The sequence below is a fragment of the Rhinolophus ferrumequinum genome, chromosome 2 (genome assembly GCF_004115265.2).
Source record: "Rhinolophus ferrumequinum isolate MPI-CBG mRhiFer1 chromosome 2, mRhiFer1_v1.p, whole genome shotgun sequence".
NCBI classification, from domain to species: Eukaryota; Metazoa; Chordata; class Mammalia; order Chiroptera; family Rhinolophidae; genus Rhinolophus; species Rhinolophus ferrumequinum.
The window spans coordinates 10,144,883-10,171,103 of NC_046285.1; the positions used below are offsets into that span (position 1 = coordinate 10,144,883).

At 40.5% G+C, this 26,221-nt stretch overlaps 2 protein-coding genes across 5 annotated transcripts in view; one reads left to right on the plus strand and one right to left on the minus strand.

Annotated features, from left to right (window-relative positions):
• The window catches only part of P2RY14 (purinergic receptor P2Y14), a 47,788-nt gene extending 23,695 nt beyond the window's left edge, over positions 1–24,093 (minus strand). Inside the window, exon 1 of the mRNA XM_033088328.1 lies at positions 23,765–24,093. The gene's annotated coding sequence lies outside the window, so the exon portion shown is untranslated. The remainder of the gene's footprint in view (positions 1–23,764) is intronic.
• Positions 1–26,221, plus strand: part of MED12L (mediator complex subunit 12L) — a 314,918-nt gene that overhangs the window by 139,964 nt on the left and 148,733 nt on the right. The window lies entirely within an intron of this gene.

Below are 26,221 nucleotides of genomic sequence, written 5' to 3' on the forward strand. Positions count from 1 at the left end.
CTTAGCAATCCATGGGTACCCCATCTCCAGAGACAGCCGCTCGGTGAGAAAGGAAGAGTCATATACAAGAAGGTATTTATATGTCATGAATGAGGACCTCCACTATTTTTCCTTCTTTCTTCTTTGCCTAGCCCAAGAAATGTAGACATTTTTAAAATTTTAATTTCTTTTTGTTGGTAATTCAAATTAAACTGACTAAAAGTTTTTATCAAAGTCATGCATTTATGTACTTTCAGAAATCAAATGAATAATAGCAGTCCCTGTCTTTTTCCTGTGCCCCAGTGGCCACCTCTTTCACTTTTTAGCTATTATTTTTGAGTATCAAGTCCTAAATTCTTACGTAACTGACAGTTCTTGGCTTTCAGAAATGTCTGTTGACTTCTTTCTGTAGAAGATGAAGATTTAGCTCCCTTACTTTCTATACTTCTCTCCACCGAGATAATTATGTCCACAGTTTTTGAACAAATCAGTGTCCCTTATTCATATTAAAGCTATGCAAATGTTATTCATAGCCCAGGCTCTTTAGTTGCACTGAGAGGGATTGCAGTTCCCCAGCCTCCTCTAGTGACCAGGAGAAACCATGCTGTCTTGGCTATGCGGGCACACTTCCCTCTGAGTCCAGGCTGCCCATTTTCCCATTTACAGTTAGTTAAGATATGTAAACATGCTATGTAAAGGTTAGCTCTTATTATCGCTTCAATATTATAATACGAGCCAAACCTCATTTAGTCTAGTTCTTAGCTGTATGTGTCTGAATAATAAGCTTAAAAGTACTTTTGCCAACAGCTGTGTTTAGAGAACTATATAAAGTCCAGGTGTATGTTTATGTTTACAGCTTTTGCCAGGTCGATATTTCTTAGCATTATACCTCAACAGGCAGAGGAAATGTGTGTTGACAAATCCTTGTTATTAATAATCCTCTGTTATATTTCACTAGAGAGCCCTGTTAGCTTATCACTTTTAGGCATTTTTCTTTTGGCAGCTTGCAATTATTGGTATCTTAGAAAAGTCACATACATGAAATATACACACTTCCAAAACTGTGTTTTTTATTCTTGTCTTGCTAGTTGAAACTTCCCTGCTACCGGACGCCTAAATCAAGTTCTGATTCTTTACATGGCAGCTCTCTTTTGTAGTTTTCCCGGAAACCTTGTGTTACACTTGAAAAGCACGGCCCCTGATTTCATTCATTGAACCCTATATAGACAGTCACTTCGAAGATGAAAGCTTCTGAGTCATAATTAGGCAGGCTGGGGATGGGCTTGTGGAGGTGATGAGACTGTCGGGAGACCAACTTGCTGTGAGAATAAGCAATCCGAGAAAAGAGCTAACGGCCAAATAACCGAGGGGATGCAAGAGGAAGACAGAGACTCTCATTTATCTGTGAAAATACTGTTTGTGGGATTCATATTAATCGGTAACCCTCATGTGTGAGAGTGTGACTCTCTAAACTTGTCATAGATCGAAAGAGGAGCGTGTCTAGATAATTAGCCTCCAGTAGAGAGAAAATCTGTGGCAGTTGAATATTGCTCAGCAGAGGGATGTGGGATAGAAAGAAACGCCCGCAGCAGTGGCTCTCCATCTGTAACTAACCACAGGCCTTTTTCCTGCACCTGTAAGCCCCTCCTTGGGGGGGATGTCTCCACAGTTGATCAGAACCTGCCCCTGAGATGAAACCTTAGGCCATCTTTGGCTAGAGTTTCATCCAGGACAAATGAAGGAAAAATTACAGCAAGCTTGTTTACTCCAGCTTGGAGAGAAAGTTAGGATTCGATTAGTCTGTTATTCTTTGCAGTTAATCATATACAACGTATTCAGAGTTACCTTTGGGTACAAAAGTGAGTTCTGCCTCTTATCAGCTTGGGGGACCTTGGGCTAGTTATGTAATCTGTCTAAATCTCTGTTTCCCATGTATAAAAAAGGCCTAGTATCACCGACCTCGTTCAAGTTGTTGGCAGGTGTAAATGAAGTAATGTGTATTTTCTTCCTGCCACGCTCAGCCCACGTGGGCAGTCAGTACGTGGTAGTGGCTCTTATTAATATGCTCACAGGCTAATTGTTGCTTTATAATTTTCTTGAAATTGGATTGTTGTTGAACATACGGTCGATATAGAGCGCTATGCTTCTCAGTTGTAGTAAATGTTGACTTTCATGAAATGATCCAAATTTGAGGTCTTTGGCTCAGTAAAGATGGTTATGGGAAAACTCTCTCAGATGCCATAGCCACACATAGCCCTGGAAAAAGTATTTCCAAATCGTAAACGTAATCCCAGGAGGAAATAAGCAGCATGCAGTAGCCTGCTGAGCTCAAACCTTCAAAGACAGGCCCACGTGGGTGGTTTACCCTGTGGCTTAGCTTCCCGGGACCCCTTAGGGAGCCCCTTCCCCCCCTTCCGTCCCTACTTCCATGCACCCGGTCTCCACAGGGAGGATGCCCCCTCTTTCTTCACTGCTGTCAACTGGAGAAGTTGTTAGGGTCCTGCTCTTTTATAGACAAAATGGGGGGTCCTGAAGGACCTCTTCACTGCTGGAAACCCCATCAGGCTGCTGCCTTCACAGGACAGACTGCAGCTCGTTATGCTAATGGCACAATTAAGCAACGACTAGATAAATCTCTCTTATTTCAAGGCCCAGGAGACGCCAAATGCTAGTAAAGGCAGGAAACATTTATTTTTCCTTAGGTAAGGAGAGCAAAAGTTCACATGAGCAGACCATTTTGTAAATATTTTGTTAGTTCAGCTGACTGGTTATTAATCCATTCTGTTTTATTGTGGGAAATGTGAGAGGTTTTTTTGTTTTGTCTTTTTTTAAATGGGCCATAGGAAAACAAATAATGTTCAAATTTAAGTGATCTCTTGTCACTTGCCAAATCTAGTACCTTTTGTTAATTCCACGTATGAAGTATGTGCTCTTTGCTAAGAGGAAGGGTGCTCATCCCTCCATTGAAGGCACATAGTGTTAGAAAACAAAACCAAAAAGCAGCACATGATACATCTGCTTCTGAAATATCAGACATGGTGTGGTTTTAAAAAGGAAATGGTTATGAGAGATCGGAGATATTTTCATTCCAAGTTTTCCCAGAACCATTTGGAATGGTTTCTCTGACTTGGCCTGAAAGTCAGAGAAAGTCGAGTGTTTCTCTGTAGCTCTTATTCTGCAGCTTCAATTTAATCCTCTTTTATCTGGATGCCAGTTGGCATGCTGTAATTAGTCTAAATATTTATTGGATCTTGCTACTACAAATTTATCTTTTAGGCAGTTGAAACATTTATTGACCTTGTGGTCCTGGGGGTGTGAGAGGCAGTCTGTGTGATTGGTTGAGCATAATGTCTCCGGAGTAGATTGCCTTACTTAGAGTGCTGGCTAATGCACATACTGGCTGTGTGTCCTTGGGCACGTTACTTAACCTCTCTGTGCCTCAACAGGTTCTTCCTTGGGGTGAGCTATCCAAAAACAATGATAATGTCTATTTAAAAAACAATGATACTGTCTAGCATCAAAAACTGATGTGCTTGGGCCCTTTCAGAGTCATTTGCAACAGGTCTGGGTCTGTGCCTGCTGCAATGTAGGTGTGAACAGGAGCTGAGCTCTGCTGTCAGGTGTTTCTGTGCTGTTCTCCTCCAAGCTTTGCTTCTGCCACCTGAGAAACGGTGCTGATAATGGTACTTCCCTGACGGGGTTGCTGGGTGAAGTAAGTGAAATAGTGCGCATGGAACGTACACAGTTCATGGCACAAAGTATAGCTAATAATTATTAGTAGTATTTCTATTGATTTCTCCAAATTAAAATAATATAATTGTATTCTGCTCCCCTCTGCCCCTTAGTAGGGATATCTAGAAAAAGACTTGAGTGTTTTGATTCCTGGAGCATCCAACTATGTCTTGTAGCTATATTGTCATTTAGACATCCAAATGGGATGTGAACACTTCATGTCAGTAGTAAGGTTTGGGGGACTTTGGGGAAAGGATGGACAAAAGTGAGTAGAGAGTAAGGATAGAGATGATATTGTGATAATACGCTTTTTACTTAAATATGCTCAATGATTCAGTTAATTCCTCAATTTTAATGAGAGAATTGGGTTAAAAATGGTCTAAGACAGTGGAAATGTAATGGCTCTGTGCGATGCCAGAGGAATACTGGATGGGGGTGGGGGGTTCCCACAGTGCGAGGGATGTAAATGATAAACGTCTAAGTATTACTTTGTCTTTTGCACCTGAAACTAAAAAAAAAAAAAAAAAAAAAGTTCTTGGCCTTCTACAATGCATAAATATCATAAATTTGTTACTGGTACATAAAATTTCTTGTACATTATATTTGTTCTTGTGTTTTGTAGTTATTTGTTACAGCAAATTTCTTGTACCATAATAGGTTAAAAAAATAAATGCTAAAATTCCTTTATAATACAAACGGAAAAAAAGGTCTAAGATCCTTTCCTCTGTAAAATTTTCAGGCTTATTGGGCAATTTTTGTAGTGTCTTTCTAAAAAGTTTGTCCAGAGTCTGGTTCTAACAACATGTTCTAAAACTGTATATGTGTGTGTGGTTTCTGTTTTGTTCTGAATGACAGAGCAGTAGGACCATTTTATTTTTCCTATAGAAATCTTGAGTAGAACCCTAGTGGATAAAAAAGATGAAAGTGTAGCCTACCTGCTCAGTCTCTATGTTGTTGCCCCCAAGATATATCTGTGATCCCCTGTGGCTAAGGAATCGTTTGAAAACTGTCGATGTAGATCTTTCTTCTAGAATAAGCCTATCCCACAAGTTGCAACTATGAGCTTAGTAGATATTTTAATAATTCAAAACCAGCGTGTAGTCCCTTTTGTTTATTTTTGCTGTTGTCTTTGCCTGAGGAGACATATTCAAAAGAATATTGCTGGGAGTGTTAGGGTTTCTGGTCTCACATTTGAGTCTTTAATCCATTTTGAGTTTATTTTTGTATATGGTGTAGTAAAGTGGTCCAATTTCTTTTTTTCTATTTTTTGCACGTAGCTATCCAGTTTTTCCAACACAGGCAACCTAAGTGTCCATTGGTAGGTAAATGGATAAAGAAGAGTGTGTGTGTGTGTGTGTGTGTGTGTGTGCATATATACATATGCATGCATACATGTATATATGTATATAATGAAATATTACTTAGCCATAAAAAGGAATGAAATTTTGCCATTTGTGACAAAATGGATAGACCTAGAGGGTATTATGCTGAGTGAAATAAGTCAGACAGAAAAGGACACATCGTATAAGCTCACTTATACTTGTATGTGGATCTAAAGAACAAAATTAATGAACAAAACAGAAACAGACTCATAGATACAAAGAACAAATTGATGGTTGCCACAGGGAAAGGATGTAGGGGGAAGGGCGAGAAAGGTGAAGGGGAATAATAGATACAAATTTCCAGCTATGCAATCAGTAAGTCACAAGGATGTACTGTACAGCGTAGAAAATATCGTCAGTATTGTGAACCTTGTATGGTGTCAGATGGTCACTAGACTTTTCATGGTGATCACTTGGTTAGGTATATACCTACATCGTGAATAACTATGTTGTATGCTTGAAAATAATATAATGTTGTTTACTAACTATATTTTAATAAAAACATAAAACCACATCTGGAAGAGCAAGAGAAAAAATCCCCAATGAATTGACCTTTAAGAGTCAAAATGGAGATATCAGGTAACAAGAAGACTGTTACTGATCGATATGGTCCCTTTTCTTTAGGAAATTCCAGTGTCAGGACATGCACACCACCAGGGAGACAACCAGTTTATTCAAGCCTGGGTTTCCTTTCTGCTTTAAAAGCCTCCGGGACCATCCCTGGTCTGTTGGTGTGGGGCCAGCAGGTCTGTGTGTTGTTGTGCCTGGGCCAAGAGGTAGGGGGTTCCTTGTTACCCCAAGCGCCTCAGCCCCTTCCTAGGACGATGTGTGACACTTCCCGGGTCAAATGTCTTTATAGACAAGAGTATTTAAGACTGAGACAACCTCCATGAAGTCTCGTGGTCTAGTGCTGTATTTGCATGTATCCCCCTTCTGTGACTTGGTTGGAATACCAGCCGTGCGCGTCAGGCATTTCTGAGATGGGCCTGGAATCCCCAGAGCTGTTGGGTCAGCCCCGTTATCCAGCCTGCAGGTACATGTGGGCCTGCGAGCCCCGTGCAGCCGACAGGTAATGTCGCCATGCAATGGTTGGCTTGTTTTGAATGACAGTGCTTTCCCTATTTTATAGGTATTTGGTGAGTGCACACATGTTTTATTTAAAAGAGTTACAAGTTTTTGATGAAGATATTTACTTCCCTAATGATATATGTATTTATGTGTATCTTAAATACATAATTATGTATATATTTGTTATCAATAATTAATAAACTTATTTACCCCCTAAAAGCACCTGGTGTTGCTTTGAAATGGAATGACATGGGAAGAAAAGTGCACCTGAGGTGTTTGACTTGTTTAACTCTTTTTGTTTGAGTTTGATTAGTTAGTGTGCTGTAGGACTGACCACAGCACAGCTCTCTTTTTGAGAACAATGCACTCTGTCAAGTGCCGTGGACATCTGGCCTCCATTCAGAAATACATACTCCTTTCAAACTGTGGCATGTTTTTCTTCTTGCCTTTAAGATTTGGGAGAAACTTTCTGATCTGAGGTGCATTGCCCCAGGAAATACTTTCAAAAAGATTTCATTTACCAAAGGCTTAACCAAAACCGATGGATAGGGTGACCTTATACTTCATTCTTCAAACTGGGACACTTTTGCAAGTAAAACCAGGCATAGTTAATTATAATTACACCGTGACTGCAGGAGTGAACTGGGTCTGCCCTGCGCAAACAGAGACATAGTTCAGCTTAGGTACTTGGAATGGTTAGAACAGAAATTTTGAATACCCCAAATCTTTTGAAAGCCTAGGCCTTAAAATGAGTCTGCAGACAGATGGACAGATGTACCTTGTCTCTTTCGTAGTGAACGCTGCCATGTAGAATTGGCATCTACTAAGAGTAATTTATTGAGCATCTACTATGTATAAATACTCAGTGCTAGCCTTTACCAGGATTCTTTCATCCACCACTCAGAAGGGCCCATTGCTTTTCTAAACACATGTCCTGGCTTACAGTTTAGCCCCAGTGCGTTGTTTTCCCTTGGCTCTGTTTATTCTCTTTTCTAATTCTGATTCCTTTATGACGTCCCTGACTGTTAATCCATCCTATTTTCTCCCTTCTGTAATCCCTGTATGTTAATTCTAAATTATTTAGAACCAAATCTCTTTTTTGTTGTGTGATAAATATTCCAGATTTGTAAGCACTCTAAGGGGAGATCAGGGCATTTTCAATTTTTCCGTCGACTGCATCATTCAGCTCCCTGCTGGGGATATAGTTTGTCCTCACTGCATTGACGGGTGTGGCTGGGGGGGGTGTCACTGGTGGGGGTGGGGTAGCAGAGGTGAGTTTGTTTCAACTATAAAAAGAATGAGGGCTATTCAAATTAATGGACGTGGTGTTTGAAAATGGTGAACAGAGCGAAAACACCATCTAGCTTAAAATTGTGTGAGTTGATATTACCAGAACATACAATGAACTCCTGTTCACCTCTTATTTCCTTATTCACCTAGCTCTGCTGACATCTTTTTAAAGTTAGTTTTTAATGACAATTTATCTAAGTAGAACTCAGTACTGACCAGCTTTGTTCCTTGATGATCACTTTCCTGGGTGTGTAGGCGTCAGGACCTAGTCTGTAAAATGCAATAAACTCCTTATTTGGGTGAAGGACTGTAATCATTTCCCCCTGTTCAAAATACCATTCCTGCTGTACTTGTACTCAAACTACGTTATAGTCAAAGCTCAGGCAGCAACAACAAACATTTATCTTTATCCTGAGGGCCTCACATCCCTTATGTCTTCTGTTTCCATCTCCCCCGAGTTCTTTGAGGGCCTGGATGTGTCTGGCCCCTTTCATTCTGTGTGTTTCAGGTCAGGCATTGTCTGGGGATCCCTATGTGTTTAATGACCGAATGATCTTGGCTTTGATTCTTTTGATGGGAGCATCTTGATATTCAGATCCCTGTTTTATTCATACGTTTAATTCTGAAACAACAGAAAGGTGGAATTTTTGAAACGACATTATATTCTTTCTCACCCTCATTTGAAAATGTCTTTATATGGGAGAGATTAGGGAGCTGTCTTGCATGATTGGATGCTGGAGAGACCAAAAGAAAAGGCGCCAATGGTAGTGATGGTGGAGGTATACTCACAGCCACTGTTTTATACTAATATTAGAGCTAGTTTCTAATTTACCTAATGAGGTGTTTGATAAATATTTTGCCAAATTGAAATTGCCAAGTTAAATTTGACTGTTACTCAATTGTAGCCAACCCAGAATTTTAGAAGGTGGGAGGGTTGGTGATGAAGGTTGGTAGGTAATTCACAGGTGTGTAATGGAGAAATGGCCACTAGTTTTCTTAACATTAATTAAGGTTGGTTGCTTACGTGAAGGAAAAAGCCAAAATGCCCACATAATTCCTTAAGCCAGTAATTCTCAAAATGTGGTTGCTGGACCCCGGGCCAGGAGCAGCAGCATCTGAGAACTTGCTAGAAACATCCTGGCTCCTTTTTATGTCCTGGATTACCCCAGACCCCCCTCCACCCCGGAAACCAAGTCTGGGGTGGGCCCAGGGCTACGTGTTTAAACAAGCATGTTAAAGTTTGAGAATGACTATAAACCAATAATCTGTAGCAGCTTTGTGTTGTGACGACCTTTCAGAATTTGATGAAAACCAGAAAGCTAGAAAAATGCACAAGTACATTATATATAAACAATAGTAGGGGAATGTGGGAACTCCTGATTAAGTACTCCGGTATAAACTGCGTATTTCAGTTTTCTGAATATATCCTATTAGAATTATTAGAGTCTTAAGTTACACACCAGGGATTGTTTAGAGAATTCGATTGTTATTCATTTTTAGTACCAGGTGTAGCCTTGGCCTGTGGTTTGCCCTCAACTTTTTTCATGGAGAGCTTGCACCTTGAGATCTCTCCAGACATTAATCCCAGGTCTTCTGTGAATGTCAGCAGGTCCCGACACCTGTTTGCTCAGCCATAGACTTGACATGGTGGAAACTACTGGCAGTCACCCACCCACGCCTGAGAGTGAGAAGGGAATTCAGTGAAGACTACTTTCAACAACTTAATTTTCTAAAAAATTTACAAAGGAATGCATGGGCAAATTAGGAAACATAGAAAAGTAAAAAGAATAAGATTAAGATCATTGGAAAATGTATTCTTGGGTAACCAATTATTTTGTTGTAAATGGTGGAATAAGTGAAAAAAGAGTCACTTGATGACTGACACTAGAGGGGAGTTTGGTGCCTCCTGGTTATGCACTGCAATGACGACAGTATTAATAATAACGCCTAATATTTATTGAGTTTTGATAACATACCAGATACTGTTCTGAATTCCCTATTTATATGACCTCATTAAAACCTGATAGCTGGTGTAGGAGCTCAGTACTGTTAATGCACCCCAGTTAAATAAGGACAGTGAGGACAGAGGGGTTGAGCATCTTGCCCAAGTTCACATGGATGGTAAGGATTTGAGTTGAGGCATGGTTCTCTGTCTTAAACATGTGCCCTCTGCTGACCCTCCAGGATGCTAAGCTAACACTGCTGTGAATTCCTGCCCGGTGGTGCTGGTGCTGGTGGAGAGGAGACCCATGCTGAATGCAGTGGGGTTGAGGGATGCGGAGTAGGACATTTCTGTATGGGTCAGTGGCTACAAAGGTGGATCAGCAAGTCAGGGGTGTGCACAGGGCCTATGCTGTTAGGGTGCCCCAGCACCCTTTAGTGATAGGGCTTGCCATCAGCCTCACCTTGAAATATCTCCCATTCCTTTGTCATCAACATGTGGAACTGTTCAAAGAATGCCTGCTGACTGGAACTTTCCTAGTTTGCCTTAAAATGATGAGCATCTGTTTAATTTTGAACTGGATAACATTACATTTTCTGTGCTGAAGATTCACAAACAGCTGGAACCAGACGGAAATGTGCAAATGTGGCATTCAGAATTTGCTGCTATAATGAGGGCTGACAGAATTATTATCGGTCACCGAGCCTTTAAATAATACTTGTTTGCAAAGTTGCCTTGTACTTTGATCTTGAGTTTAATGCCAATTTGGGTCACTATCAACTTTGCAAAATGTCACGAGCTTTGTATGTTCCATCATTAATTTAATTTTCCTTAAAATTATTTCCCAGAACACTAAGTAGACATTTTCCTTAATGTTAATTGAAAGAAAGAATCCAAGAGCAGATTGGTTTAATACACTCAGTGAATAAGGATTCATCTCTGAGACATAAGTTATAAGACTGTGGGCTACAGAGTTAGAGTTCCTGGATTCAAATCTACCCCACCCCCCTGCTTATCAGCTGTCTGAGTCTGGCTAAAATATTAATACTTAATTCATGTGTTAAATAGGAATGACTGTATTCTATAGGATTGTTGTAAGAATTCAGTGAGATAGCATAAAGCTTTAGTGCAGCGCCTAAAGTGTGGAAAGCCCTCAATAAATGTTAGTAATTATTAAATAGAAAGGCAGATACCTGTCGGCAGAGGTTGCGATCTCTTACCGCTGCCCCCAGCCCCCTACCCACTTAGCAGTGTAGCCAGGTGACTTTTCCCGGTCAGATTTTAAAGCTCTACCTTTTTCTTTAGAATAGTTGTACACCATCCCATGGAAGGAAAGAATCATGATGTGACCATTTCCCTATTATTGGTATTTGGGTTATTTCATAGTTTCCTCCTCATTCTAAACATCTCGTACTTTTATTTCCTCGCTCTCTTCTACGAATGTAGAAGAACTCTCCTCAGAACTTTGAGGGTTGTGTTTTGAGGTTGGTCTTTTGTACTCCTGCTGCAATTGTTTCATTATTTTGTAAGCACTTGTTTGGTGGGGTACCAGGAAGCGTTTGTACTCAGTGTAAAATAATTATTGGATATATTGTCCTATAAACTGAACTGAACTCGTTTCACGAGGGCAGTAGGAGCGCGCTTCGTCAGACAAGAAAGAGGAAACCACCTAAGAGCTTTTATTGAAAACTTCCTATGGCCTTTGTAAGTTTATTACCTAATAAACCTAAACTCATTAGCTGATACATAATTGTGTAAAGTGCACATAACCCAATATGGAGAGTTTTCTCATTAGTATTTGATGGAATACCTTTTCCCTGAAATTGTTCCTCCTCGATTGCAGTTTAATTTGGGCATTTAAAAACTTCTCTCAGTCATAATCAATGCTGGGAAGCAGAAGTCTTTATCTCCTCCTGCCTCCACTCTTACCCCAAGCCCCGCCTGCCCCAGTCTCTTCTCTAGCCAAATACCAGAGGGTTCCCTAAGAACACAAAGCACGACTTGGTACTCCTTTGCTCGAACCCACTGGGAAGGTGGATTGAAAGAGGGTTTCCCATCGCACGTAGAGTAAAATGCAGATTTTGGTCCTGGCCTGGGGGGCCCTCTGACCTGGCTGTGCTCCTTGTGTTTCCTGCCTCGCCCCCTCTGTGCGGCTGCCCGGCCTCTTGCTGCTGACCTCAAACTTGTCGAATCCGTGGGAACCTTGGCGTATATTCCTCTTCCCTCTTTGTCTTATTTCATTCAGGTCTCCTGTTCTGATCTCTCATTGGTGTGTTTGCAGCAGAGTCCCTCATCCGCTGGACACTCCCAGGATGTCCTGGCCCAGTTCTCCCTGGTGGGTAGGTGGGTGGGTCTTCCTTGCAAAGCTACTCCTTGTGCTATGTTAGTTATTCATTTATTGTGTGTCTTCCAGGATTATAAACCCCTGAAGTCAGGCACTGTCTTATTCTGCTGCGTCCCAAGCACCTAGAATAGTGCCGGGCACAGAGAACTACTTATTGAACTAATAAAGGAATAAAGGAAGCGGGGAGGTACTTGTAGAATATAATGTATGACGCTGTATTGGGTCTGAATTTGGTCTGAATACTGATCACAGAAACTAAGAGTGGATGTGCTAACTTTGAAGAGTTCAGAGAAACTGTCAGTGTTTGAGTTTATTTTTTTTAGAGCATAGACATGTAGTTTCTGAGAATTTTTCAAAAAACAGAAGTACTATGAATTGATTTTTCATCTTTGAGCATCATTATCTTCTGCTTCTTTATTTTACTCTCGTATTTACATCTTATATCCTGAAAGCACTTTTGAGTCACCGTTTTCATCTTCTCAAATGCCCACGGGCAGATGGGGCCCCCAACCCTCCTCAAATTAGTGATGACAATTTTACGGTATATTCAGAGTTCCTTCACCCTGGAGAAGTAGGGCATATATAGCTGGCTCATTTAAGAACACCCCTCTCTGTAAGGAAGAGACTGAGAGTGGTTTCATAAAGTTTCCCCCCTGGCTTCTGGGAAGGTCTCTAGGGCTTTCCCGGAAGCAATCCAGGGAGGCTTGTGTAATCTCCATCTCATCGTCATCAAGAGTGTTTCTGTTGCCATCTCTCTGATGCATTAGCGTTCCCTGTAAGATTTGTTTTGCGTAGGAGTTTCTTTCAATGAATAAAAAATTGTCCAAACACCTGTAATTGAGGAGGGTCTCTTTCCTTTCTAGGGAATAATGGGAGGGCTTGGAACAGGGCCTGTGTCTCTGAGATTCGATGGTGTCAGACAAAGGCCAGGGCAGCCTGTGACCCAAGAAAACATTTGATTGTTGTCTGTGCCTTGAACTTAATTACAGGAGTTCCTGAGCCACTGGCATAGGTTTTACTCGGCAGGGTACACAGGTGCCCTTGGTTTTTGTGCCATCTTACTTTGCCCTCTTTCAGTTTCTCTTTTCTCCTTAGTGCTTCTGTTTGTGGTATGACACTGCTGTGGAAGCTTTATGCTAATGGCTGCTTGTGGTGCTGTGCATTTGGGGAAGGCTCATCTCATTTCTGTTAAATACAGCAGGTCCTTGAGTAACATCGTTTTCGTTAAATTGTTTTTCATAGTTTCGTTATGCCTTAGGAGCTTAACCTTTTATGCACATCAGTTAGCTCATGGTAAAATTGGTTTTCTTCTACCTTCTTTGGCTTAAAGGTGCAGCACCTAGCAAAGATGTTAAGTGAGGACTTACTATAATTAGTTTCCCTTTGATATTCTCTGTTTCCAAGGCATTCAAAACCCTCTATTAAAATGAGAACATGAACTTATCAAAGTCAAAACATAAACAAATTTGTGAAATATTTGAACCTTATCACTGAATGTATCTCGGGAGCACAAACATAAGAAACTTTTAGGTTCATATTCACAGTACCACCCAATGGAGGACAGTTTGTTGCAGACTGAATGAACCTGACATTAAACACAGGTTGCCTAGACTCTAGACATTCTTAGAATTCTATTTGTACAACAGCACTTGTTCTATAATTGCATGATCTTGGTTGATACTTTTTACTTCCACACTACTCTTAGTTATATCACATGGTGGGGGTGCAGGTGTGCTGAGTTGTTTGCCTTGAATATTCTTTTGTATTCTAGAACCTTGAAGATTTTAAGTAAATGAAGGAGTCATTAAGTAAGTGACATGAACAAATCAGTGGAAGGAATTCCAGCCATAGGAGAAGAGCTTTGGGACTTAGTGGACTGGGACAGGGGAAAATAAAGCAGAAGGCAGTTGGCTGTCTGGTAAGAAGAAAGTCAAGAGTCAGAACCAAAACATTGCTGTAGACATTCTCTGAAGGAAAAGCTCCTTTCTTCTAGGCAGGAAGTCGTATGATCATGCTTTTCATGCTATTGAATTCTCTGTAACTTTTACAAACTCACTACTCACTTGAAATCAATCTAGTCTTTCGTGGGGTGCCTTCAATGTGATTTAAAATGGATTTTAGGAAAAATTAGGATTTATATTTCACAGCTAATATTAAATTATAACAGTAAATGCTGTAACGTGCAAGAGAACTTTTCTAATTAAGTATTGTTCGGGTAGCTCATTCTGGAGTGTATTTTTTTGCATGTTAGAGTCTTAGATTCTTTAAATAAAAAGTTTATTTTGACTATTTATTGGAACTATTAACTAAACACTTCATGGAATATCAGTCTTAGGACAATATTCTTTGCTGGGAGTTGTTGCTGCTTTGATTCATTTGACCTTCAGCTGTGGAAATGATTGTACATTTAGGATGGTATAAAAATACTGGAGTGCTATTAAGGAAATGGGGATAATTGGAATACTTAATGAGAAAAGGAATTAAAATGTGTAACTTAACCAAATTCAAGTAGCTAGACACAAAACCATCTTTTCTCTCTAAAAAGAAATAATAGCAGGTTTATATGGTAGTTACTCTTCTTCTATTTTACACTACATTCTAAGCAACTATTGTTCATTACTTCCAAGAAATGTTAGCTTGTGAATCTGGGTAATCACTAAAGAGTATGTGCAAGCTACAAATGAGTACGTAAGTTCTTGTAAATAGTGTTCCTATGGTAGTTTCTCATTTGTAGTGTGGAAACTTAGGAGCTAAAGTGGAGTAATAAGAAATGAACCTTACTCAACAATGAATGTGTTTTGGCTCAATACTGTCAAGGACGCAGCTGTCATAATACAGTTGTTCAGAATAGTCTCTTCATTTCTTAGTATGCACATTGTTTTATCAACTGCATTGATAAATACTTAAAAAATTCTCTATGATCCTAGTTAATTTATTAATAAAAATTCTCTATGATCCTAGTTAATTTATTAATTTCTCCACATCCCAATAAAATGGAAAAGAGTATTTTTACTCTTCTCAGTCTTGCATTTTCTTAGTAAAATCTTAAGGAAATCGCTTGAAATACTCTATTTTTAAGATGCATTAGATTGTTGAAAGTAAACTGACATCTTAAGATTCTTCACCATAGAGCTGGGAGGACTATAGGTGGAGCTGGGCCCCTTGTTAACTCTCTAGTCTTGACTTCCTGTTGAACTCTATGGTAACCACCAGGGAAGGGATGCAAATCAAGGGAGAAGCCATGTTGGGCTCCTTTCTTCTTCCCATGTGTGTGGCGGGTCGGCAAGACCGGCCGAGGAGTGTGCATGCATTCTGGCTTTTTGGTTTTTGTTTCTTTTCCTGAATAAACCGTTTTCTTTTGGTGGACTATCTGGAGAATTATTTGGCCAGTCGACAAGATAATAGTCTTTATCTGAATAGCAGGAGTAATTCTCATAATATGTTTTGAGTTGGCATGTTTTCCAGAAGAAATATTAGTAAACATTTTTTTAAAGTCATCTAAATACTATGAAACAATGTGAGTGTTTTAGGCTATAGAAAATATGTCCCCTGCGAGTAATATTTTTAATATTACCTTTTTTTAAAGTCAGTTTTCAACAGAGCTGCTGTGAATCACTGATTATTTTTATGGAGCCTAATTCATTAAGGAGAATTGAGTCTACACTAATGACGTAATTGTTCTAATGTATATTCAAAAAAGAAGAAATTGATTGTGAGTAAACTGTTTTCTGTGCTGGGTTAAACTGTTACTTGCACAGAAACGGAAACTTTGGGTTATCCCTGCCCTAGTCAGAAGTTTGTGGTAAGGCAGGGCCTTAGCATCAGTTCTAAATGGATACTTGGGGATTGTTCCATTGGGTTGCCTTCATGACTTCATTCCTATTAGTAGGTTTCTATCCAGGATGTTACCCAGGCTGAACACAGGCCCTTCTACAACACATTACTTTCAAAATACATTGCTCTTAACTTGTAAAGCATTTATAAATGAGTCAGCAATGTTTATAGAGCACTTGTTCTGCTCCAGAGATCTATTACCAGATGAAACGGGGGGAGTCAGAGAAGTAATGCAAGATGGTCGTAGACCTAAATACAAAACTGAAACCATGAAGATTCTAGAGGAAAACAGAATATCTTTTCAACCTTGGATAGGCAACAGTTTCTTAGAGTACAAACTGTGCTAATCGTAAAATTAAAAATCAATAAATTTACTTCATCAAAATTTAAAACTTCAGTTTTCATTAGACACCATTAAGAAAATAAAGGCAAGTCACAGAATGAGAGGAAATATTCACAATATTTATCTTGGTTAATGGACTCAGACTATTTAAAGAACTGTCATAACTCTAATAAAAAGACAAAGAACTCAATTAAAAAAAAATAGCCAAGAATCAGGAACAAACAATTCACAAAAGAAGATGTTTGACCAAAGAACACATGAAAAGATGCTCAGCATTATTAGTCAACAGGGAAATGCAGATTTAAATGATGAGATACTACTTCACATTCATTAGAATGGCAACAAAACAAATACCAAAAAAAAAAAAAAGAAAAAAACCCAAAGAAAAACCAACTGACGGTACCGTTGACAAGGAAATTGAGCAATGAATACTTTCATACATTTTTGGTTGGAGTATAAAATAGTAAATATACTTCAGAAAATGGTTTGGTAGCTTCTTAATGAGGTTAAACATATAGCTAACAACCTTATGAGCTAGTAATTTAACTCCTAGGTGTCTACCTAAGAGAAATGACAGCATATGTCCACAAAAAGACTTTTACTAGAATGTTCATAGCAACTTTGTTCATAATAACCCCAAATTGGAAACGACTTAAATGTTCATAAACAGATTAAAATGAGTAAAGAAATTGTGTGTATTTAATTGTGGTAGACTTATAGAATACCACTCAGTGATCAAAAGGAATGATACATGCCAACAATATGGATAAACCTCAAAACATTATGTTGAGCAAAAGAAGTCACACACAAAAGGGGCATTACTGTGTGATTCTATTTAAATGCAGTTCTACTACAGGTAAAACTATGCTCTAGTGACAGAAACCAGGAATGTGGACACCTTTGACTGGAAAGGAGTGCAAGGAAACTCTGTGATGGAAGTACAGCAATTGGGGTGGTAATTACATGGTGTCAAAACTCATTGAATTTACATTTAAAATCTGTTTTCTGTTGTACTGTGTGTAGTTTATACACCAACATAAATTAAATGAAGGGAGAAAACAAAGGTGTAGAACTTGCCCTTGGAGCAGTAAGGGTGTTAAACAGACATGAAGCAGATTGTAAACTACATGTAAGTGGTATAGGACGTTGGAAAGATGGCAGAGATGGCAGGGAGTATGCGCTACGTGAGTTCTCAGAAAAAAGCAGGTCAAACAGGCAAGGCTTTCTGGGCAAGAGATGGTTTGTGTTATGTTTTGAAGATGGAAAAAATGGTAGAGATTGGGGATTGGAGGGAAAATATTTCAACTAGGGTCAAGGTCTCAGGTCAAGGGGTCAAGACAAGAATAAAAGACATGCTTTGAAGTCAATAAACATATTAACTGAAGTTGTTTTCCTTCTCCGTATATCACTTCCCACCCCTCTATTGCTGTACCATTTTCCTCTTTCAAGACTTAGTTGGTTTCTGTTTCGTTTGTTCACTAGATGCTCCATCACTGTGTTCTGCATTTTTTTCTGAACTCCGATTTTAACTCCATAGTGTAGCACTTATTTTTTCTCAGGTTACAGCCTACATGTGAAGTGTTTCCTGGGGGAAGGTTGATTTTTCTCCACTGCCCCAACTAAAATGATGAGTCCACGATCAAATGCTGGTGAAGATTCTTTGGGTGGAGGTTTGATAGATGTGCAGGAGAGGGCATCTGTTGGAATGTGAATTTGCTCTACAGTCAGTGTATGCACTCAATTAGGTATCAGAAACTGTGATAACTATTACAGTTGTTCTTTTTAGGTAGGTATTTTTATTCTGTTTTTACTGATGAATAAGCTGAGCAGGCAGAGGTTAAGTGACAAGCTGGAATTTGGATGTATCTCTTTGGTTTTCACTGTTCTTGTAGTCATCAAACCACTGTGCTATGTTACTGAGAAATATGATGGTGGTGACATCAATAAACGCTGATTGGAGTCTTATGCCAGCCATTCTTTGGGCACTTTCTACGTATTAATTCATTTCATTTCCATAAGTGAGGGAAATGAGTCATTAATTAATTTATCAAAGTCATAGATGGGTAAGTGGTGTGAAGTAAAGATTTGAAACCAGGTAGTCATTCTAGAATGACTCTTCACTCTTTATTATTACGCTCTATTACTGGGCTTGGTAAACCTAGGGTCTGCTTTGTCTCCCTTAGAGCATGGCATGCACCTTTTGTTAGGTGGGGTAGGTGTGGATTTAAATAAAAAACTAGTGAGGCAGAATGTTATTTCCATGTCATTTAGTTTGTTAAGATCCTCCTTACTACCATCCATCCGTAAAACATTAGTGGAGAAGCTTCACTGTACCATTTCCCTACTAGGCTAGCGGCAGGCTCCATTCTTCTGAGGGATTAAGAGTCTACGAACGTCTAGGTCTGGTTTCTTTTTACTTTTGTGGCTTCTCAAATATTTAAAAATTCTCATACTACTTGAATACAACTAACAAACTGGACGTGACTGGTAATGTGCTAAATTTATGGTTTGTGAAGGAAAATGAGTAGAGAACTCTAATCAGCAGACCCATATTCAGAAAAAAACAGTCTTGCCACCACACCAAACTATTAGGCAGTAAGTGTACAATAAGTTAAAATAATGTTCTTAAAGGAGATATATATCCTTTTCTAGAAGTGTTTCAGACTTAATCTAGGGTGGTTTTGTTTTGTTCTTCTGTTGTGGTTGTTAACCAGCTGTTTGCCTCATTGGCACTGGTGACGAGGGCTGTTGCATTATTCACACTCTTCATAGATTCAGTGATAGCAGGGCCAGTTAATTTACATCTTACGTTTTCTTTTCATCTCAGAACATATCCCCCCTCTTCCTTTTTTCACTTCTATAAAAGTGGCGCTTGCAGAGATATTTATAGCAGGGAAAAAGGCAGTGAGATCCTTGTGCCGGAACACACATAGATAGGTATTTTCACGGGCCAGGAGGGAAGGAATATTAAATAGTAAGGGCCAACTCTTAGGACATTTAACTGAATTTAGTATTATTTTCCATATTTCATTTTTTTCATTAGTACATGCAGGGCTATCAGCTCCTAACTAGGGTTAGGTCAAGAATTCGGATCAAATCAGTCAATGTTGGTTGACTTTTGACGAGAATAGCACCCCCTTTATATCTCTAAAAGAAAATAAAAATATGATATAATACGTTATAATATGCCCAAAGATTGTTGTTCATTTCCTAGAGGAGAAAGAGTGAAGATGTGAAGGCTTGTCTTTGTGTCTGTCAGCATGCAAGCTACATGAAGTCAGCCATGCTCCCTCATGCACAGGGCCCCTACCACCTAGAGCTGGGGCTGCCACGTGTCAGGGAACCAGCATTTGTTGAATGAATGATGACTGAACTATCTTGAGAATGTCAGTGAGAATGAGATTTCATTCATCCTCTGTAGCCGGGGGAAGCCTCCTCTGAGCTCACCCACTAACTTGACCTTAGGGCTGGACTCGCTGGGAACATCCTCTAAGCAACAGGTGAGTCCTGCTTTCCAGCCAGGTATCTCTCCCACAGTAAAAGGAAAGTTGACACATATCAAGTCTGCCTGGTGTAAATTACTCCTATAGTCCAGGGACGTGAAGTGTGTGATCCTGGAAAACTGAGAACCAGATTCTTCTAAGTGACCACACCAAAGTGTATGTAGTTGACCCCTGAGCAGCACAGGGGTTGGGGTGCTGACCTCCCCCTCCCGTATAGTTGAAAATCTGCACATAACTTGACTCCCCAAAACTTAACTACTATTAGCTTACTATTGACTGGAAGCATCGATTAACACGTATTTTGTATGTTATATGTGTTATATTTGTACTGTAGTCTTACACTAAAGAAAACTAAAGGAAAAATGTTATTAAGAAAGTCATAGGAAGAGAAATATATTTGTAGTATTTATTGGAAAAAAATTGCATATAAGTGGACCCGCGCAGTTTAAACTTGTGTTGTTCAAGAGTCAACTGTAATCTCCTTTGGGCCAAATAGCTGATGTTTTTCTCTTTTCTTTGAGATCTTAATTTCAATAGCAGGTGTTATATAATTGAATAGAAGCCACCACCCCTCTCTGATTTGAAAGATGAAGGGTCAGAACATGATATCATCTAAAGCCTTTGATGCTTTTCAGAAACAACAGATGGAAGACTTAAGTGAAGAGTAAAAAGCCAGCAATTTAATTTAGGCTGAGTGAAGACAAAGATTTCAAAGGAATTGAAAATTGGTCAGATCCAAAAGCAGTATTTCACTTTGCCTTTAAAAGAGCAGATGGATGGAGATGCTTTGTGGCAAACTTGGTTTTTCTGTGAATTAACATAGTGGCGACATTATTGCTATGAAAATAAGACTAGTAAGTTACTGGGTTTGTACTTGACAGGGAGCTAGTCAGGAAAAGAAAACTCTCTTAAAACTAGATTTTATACAGTTTGTTGGTGGGTCCTTTTTTTGTAAAAATGGGATACCACTACTGAAATTGGTTTGCTCCCATGCTTCCTAGACGTTTATGAGGCAGTGCATCTTTTAGCATTCAGGGAGGCTATGGGTTTAATACCAGATGTAGCAGCAAGACTTGAGCAGTTCTAAGCAGTAAATAGAATCCAGCCAAGGAACCCCCTTTGTAGCATCCACTCTGATCTGTGAGGATGACCATGTGATTTATTGTCCACCCCAGGACCTTCTGAGGAAGAAAGGGGGCGCTATTTACAGATAGTCTGATAGCAGGTGAAACCTGCAGCGGCCTCAGGACTTGACTTGCTTTATCCAGTGGACTTCAAAATTGAATGTGCAGCAAGATCACCTACAGGGCCTGTTAAAACCCAGGTCGCTGGGCTCCACCGCCAGCATTTCATAACCAGTAGGTCTGGGGTGTAACAGGGTCACTGGTACGATGCTGGTTGTCCGTGGCTGCACTTCAAGAACCGCTGCTCTGCCCGAACAGGCTGGCACTCTTGTGCTGATCCTGCCATTTTCAGTTTAGAGAAACTTTCCTTATTGTCCAGTTCTGCTCTGCTAGACAGCCTTCTGCCAGTGAGGACGCCCCTGGGGAAGATGGCAGCATAAGCTCATGTTGGCTTCAACCTGTGCCTCCCGGGATGGTCTGTTCTTGGTATTCCAGAGGCTGCTGGGAGGCTGACACAGCTCACCTGGTACCACCCTGACTTTCCAGGAAATGCGTACACCAAAGGGGATAAACGTGACCTCTGGTTTCTTACCACAGAGACTCAGGCGGAGGAAAGCCTTAAGACCTGAATTCATTCACTCTGGAGCCATTTTACAGAGGGAACATTGTTTCGGGCAATGATAATCCTCTGTCTGGCAGTTGACTTCAGAAGTGTCTTAGCTCTAATTGGAAATCTTTTCCTCCTTCTTTTCCTCCCTTCCTCCCTTCCTTTCTTCCTTCCTATGCAATGCTTAAATACCTGGGGATACTATGCTGCTTTTACTTTGTAAGCCTTTGTTCATTATTTTGACCTCTCAGTGACTGGCTTAGATCGAATGAGCAACTTGTAGATAGTTTTATTAGTAAGGCACACGTGAATGTGGGATTTGCTGTAGAGCAGTGTTCTCAAAGTGTGGGCACCGGGGCAGCAGCATCAGCATCACTGGGGATTTGTGAGAAATGCGAATTCTGAAGCCCCAACCCCAACGTACTGAGTTGGAAGCTTTGGGGAGTCAGGCCCCGGGATATGTGTTTAACAAGCCTTCTAGGTGCTTCTGATGTGCAGCAGAGTTTGAGAAGCACTGTTGTAAATGGTTTTATGTTACATCTGACCAGTTTTGGTCTATAAAGGTAATGAAATGTCTGGATTCCAGTGGTCTGATATATAATCACATATACATCCCCCTTGATTAGTGTTTATAATAATAGCAAGAACAATAATGATGCCAGCCTCCATTTACTGAACGCTTCTTCCGTTACTGTGTTAAAGATGTTACACGCATGATCGGATTCCGTCATACAGTAGTCGTGTACTAATGTCACTCACTGTTTTACAGATAAGGGGACGGGGCCCAGGGAGGCCGGCCTCGAAGAGGGTGGTCACTCAGTACCCTCCTGCCTAGTGTACCCATTCGCCGTTTTAATAGGTTTGGTTTTTTCCCCTCCCGATTCTCCTTATGTGGAGAGGCTTTCTTTTTCTACTCCTGCCTTCTCCACCCAGGTGTATTCTGTTTGAAGATGTCAGAGATCATTATAATTTCACATTTTTAGTCAACCTTTCCCTCCCCCAATATAGGTACATGATACTAGATTGAACGTATCCTACAAATACAGGATTGAGGATGGAAGTAATTGAAGAGGATTGAAGGACACGCTGACCGAGGCAGGGAGGGAAGGGAGTGGCTGTGGCAGTGGTCAGGCTGGACCGAGTGCAACCCGTGGGCTGTAGGAGCCAGCACCCTTGCATGGAGTGCAAGTACCTTCTGGGTGCTCAGGGGGCTCAAGCCCACGGGGAGATGAGCTGGGCGGCCTTGGTCTACCTGCTTCCTCAGGTGTGGAGTGGGCTCTCCGCAAATGATGCTTCTTCCCCCACACCCTGCCCAGTCACTTCGCCCATCTGGGTCTTCCTGCTTTGAGTATCTTTGTGCCCCTCATTTCTTCCTTACAAAGCTACAACAGACAATATCTCATAGTTTATGTCTGTATCACCAGTGTGTGGTTGTGTTTGTGTGTGCATACTTTTGTATGTGTATTTATAGATTTTACTAAGTATAAAATTTATTTGGATAGTCACAAATTGTAAAATATGTTATTTTGATATTTTATAGTGGGTAAATTGTTTTCTTATTTTTTTAACTTATCAATGATATCTAAGTATTTCAGTGCTAACATTGTTTTCAAGTCCATATTAAAATGAAAACTTTTGTTTTTAAAAATTACAGTTGATACACAACATTATGTAGGTTTCAGGTGTATAGCATAGTGGTTAGCATTTATATAACTTACTAAGTGATCACCCGGATAAGCCTTGTGCTCATCGGCACCATACGTAGTAAGGCAAACTGGTGCTTTTTGCTCGTTTGTTTTTGTTTACCAGTGTGACCTTTGATTCATTTTCTCGATAGCATTAGTTGTTCTTGCTTAAAAAAATATATATATATATATAGGACCAGATGGATTGCATGAGATTGGTTGAATATGCTAACAGTGTGGATCTGTGCCAATTCCCGGGTGTAAAATTTAAATTTATAATGTTTCAAGTATTTTAAATAATTGAGCTGATATGTCATACATCATAAGTAACATATGAACTCAATTTTTTGCTATTCAAAGCAAAGTAGATGTTTTTGCAGCTTATAATTCTCTTTAAATGTAAATAAATATCTTACTAGGTAATTGAAGGGTTAACTTACCGTAACAACAACAAAGATAAAAAGCTTTTTACCTACGTAAGTATATGTACCATTAGATATTAAGTACATCTTTGCACACATGCAGTTGTAAACAAAACATGATCACATGGACTCATAAATATTATTGCAATAATTGATTTTGTAGTTTTCAGAGGCGATTTTGATACACATTTACAGGCTTTGGAAATCTTTGTCCTGGACGAATACCTTTTAAGCATTTGCTTGATATCTCTTCAGCACAGATGTATTTTGACAGCCACAGTTGGAAATCATAAATAATCATCACTGATAAAATTTCAACTTGGGATCCCCAAATCAACACGACGCAGTATTACCATACCCACATATTATACTTCTCAAACAAAAAAGTCAGACAGCGGGACCGTCCCGTGTCGCTCAGCACTGTCGCCCCCAGTTCTGATGCCTCCTATGGCATTCTCATGCACTATTCACACACACTCAGGTCCTCTCATGAAGAGCCAGTTCCTTACCTGCCTCTAGCACTTCATCTGCGAGTCAGGCAGCACTCATTTCAGAGTATGTCTCACGCTGTGCTCCAAATTGAGACTGTTCTATACAGAGTTCTTGCTCGTCTTTAACAACAATTGAAATCAGGAACTTGATGACCGAAACCACAAGACAGTGGGTCGAGAGTCACTCTGCTGAGGTCGCCAACTAGAGCTTCCTCAAGGCTGGGAGATGGAGGAAACAGGGAGGAAGAGGGATGTGTGGGTCTCTGGCTGTCAGGCTGGCCTCTGCTAATTCCTTTCCTTCAGTCATCCCCAAAAAGGTTTCCACAATTCTTTTCCACATCTCCACATCATCTAGCAAATGAACAGCCAGGCAACAACCTACATATGTTTTCTTTTTAAACTTTGCCATTGCCAAATTCAACATGCGGTAATAGGTGGAGAACTGATAGCGGGTAACTGAGGGAGGGACGGCAAGGTTCTCTCTGAATCACCCTCCTAGGTAAGAGGAAATTGTCAACAGCCGCACGGGGTGGCCACAGATGGGTGGTAGTTGGGGCTACCTGGAAAGAGGAATTAGCATTTCAGTCAAGAAGTGTTTTGACACCAGTGACCACAGCTGTCAGATAAGAGGGGCTGCTGTTGCGGGGAGTTTTCACCATATTTGAGCATTTCTGACAAATAGATCATGAGTAGCATTTCAGATAAACTCATTATGTGTTCATCTTTTGCTACGTTTGTGCTTTTTATGTTATTGTTTTGAAAGTAAGACGCAGGAGCCCTTCATATTTTTAGTTCCAGTTCTGTAATATAATTTGTAATGTCATGCTGAGTCTCCAGCGTCTTTCCCATTGAATACTCGTGTTTAGTTAGATTGGGCAGTATCAGAATTTGGCTGCCAAGGCCTCATTCGAGTGTGTGACTCAGAACCAGAGAAGGACGGAAGGAAACTATGCTCTGGAAAGCTGTTTATAAGGCTGCTGCATTTCAGGTGCGTCCACTCAGATTGTCCCATTGCCACATTATGGGCTAATGGCTTAACTAGTCAAGTTCAGTTGATTTAAAAACGTAATATATACATTTACAGTTATAAGTAGTCATTCATATTCATTTGTATGCTTATGATAATGCCAGCAAGTGGTCTAGATACATTTTGTGCACCTACTAAGTCGGAGGCAGTGCTCCAGTCACTGGAGATGGAGTGACAGAGGCAAACCTAAGTCCTTTCCCTCAGGAAGTTCATTTTCTTCTTTTGTGTCTCACATACAGACTAAATAGTCACCGTTGATCCATTTAATAGGCGCAGCAGCGGCCCTGAGGACCCCCAGGTATCCATGCTGGGCCCATACTGTTCTGGCTGCTGCTTTGACTACTGGGGCTAAGAACACAGGGGCTTGCGGGCTTCAGCTGCAGTGAGATCCAGCAGGTACACAGATGGAAGGACCGACGGAAGGACGAGCCGACCAAGCCTGGTTATTACCAGGGCACATTGCAGTCCTTCAGCTGTAAACATATGCTGGTTAAATGGATGATTTGGCATCACCAGTCTCTAAGCTGCAGCTCTCAAGACTTGCATATTTGTAGCAGGAGGTGCTGTTTATTCTGCCGGTCTCAGAAACACCCATTAATCATCCCAGGTGCTCTCCTAGGCATCTTGCCTCCCTGTGGGGTGCTTCACGTACCTGGTACTGAGTATGATGGAGGAGGAAATGATGACTTTCTGTACTGGAGCTGCTTGTTTTCTTCTTGGTACTGGGAGTTGCAAAGGCCATGGCCAAAGGGATACCGCAATAGATGGTCACCTGATGGCAAGTGGTCCAGATAAGTGAGGTGGACCCTGTGTAAGGCCTTTGGGTCCCAGGAAGTCTGGAGAAGTAGAAAGCTCCTGGCCCACACAGGAATCGGCTACCACTCAGCTAGAGCTTGTCAGGATCCCGTGTTGCCTCTTTGTAGATGAGCCAAAGTAATCAGAACCTTGAGTGCTGTTTGTATGTGTACCTGTTTGCATATTCTGAATACTGTATGCTTCAACTCACTGAGTTCTCACCACAACCCGATGAGCTGGCTGGGTTTCACTACTCTTCCCCTCCCTCACCCTTTTCTTATCAGCTGAGGAAATCGAGGCACAGAGATGTCAAGTTAGGTCCCACAACTCCTAGAGCTGAGATTTGGACCCGGCAGAACAGCTCCTGGAGCTTGTGCTCTTAACTGCACTTTCAGGTCTCTCCTGATTTTGCGTGTTGTTATCTAAATCAAATACTTTTCAAGTTCCTGAGCACCTAACGCCTTGTGGGCCAAAATAAAACCCGACGGTGCACTGGATTTGGCTTACGGGAAGTCAGTTTGTGGCTTCTGTTTTATAGTTGTAGAGGCAAGAATGACAGAAAGGGGCCAGCCAGGGGACTCGAAGGAAAACTCATCTACAGGGATTGGATCAAAAGACACGTACATACTCTCACTCGCGCGACTGCGGGCACT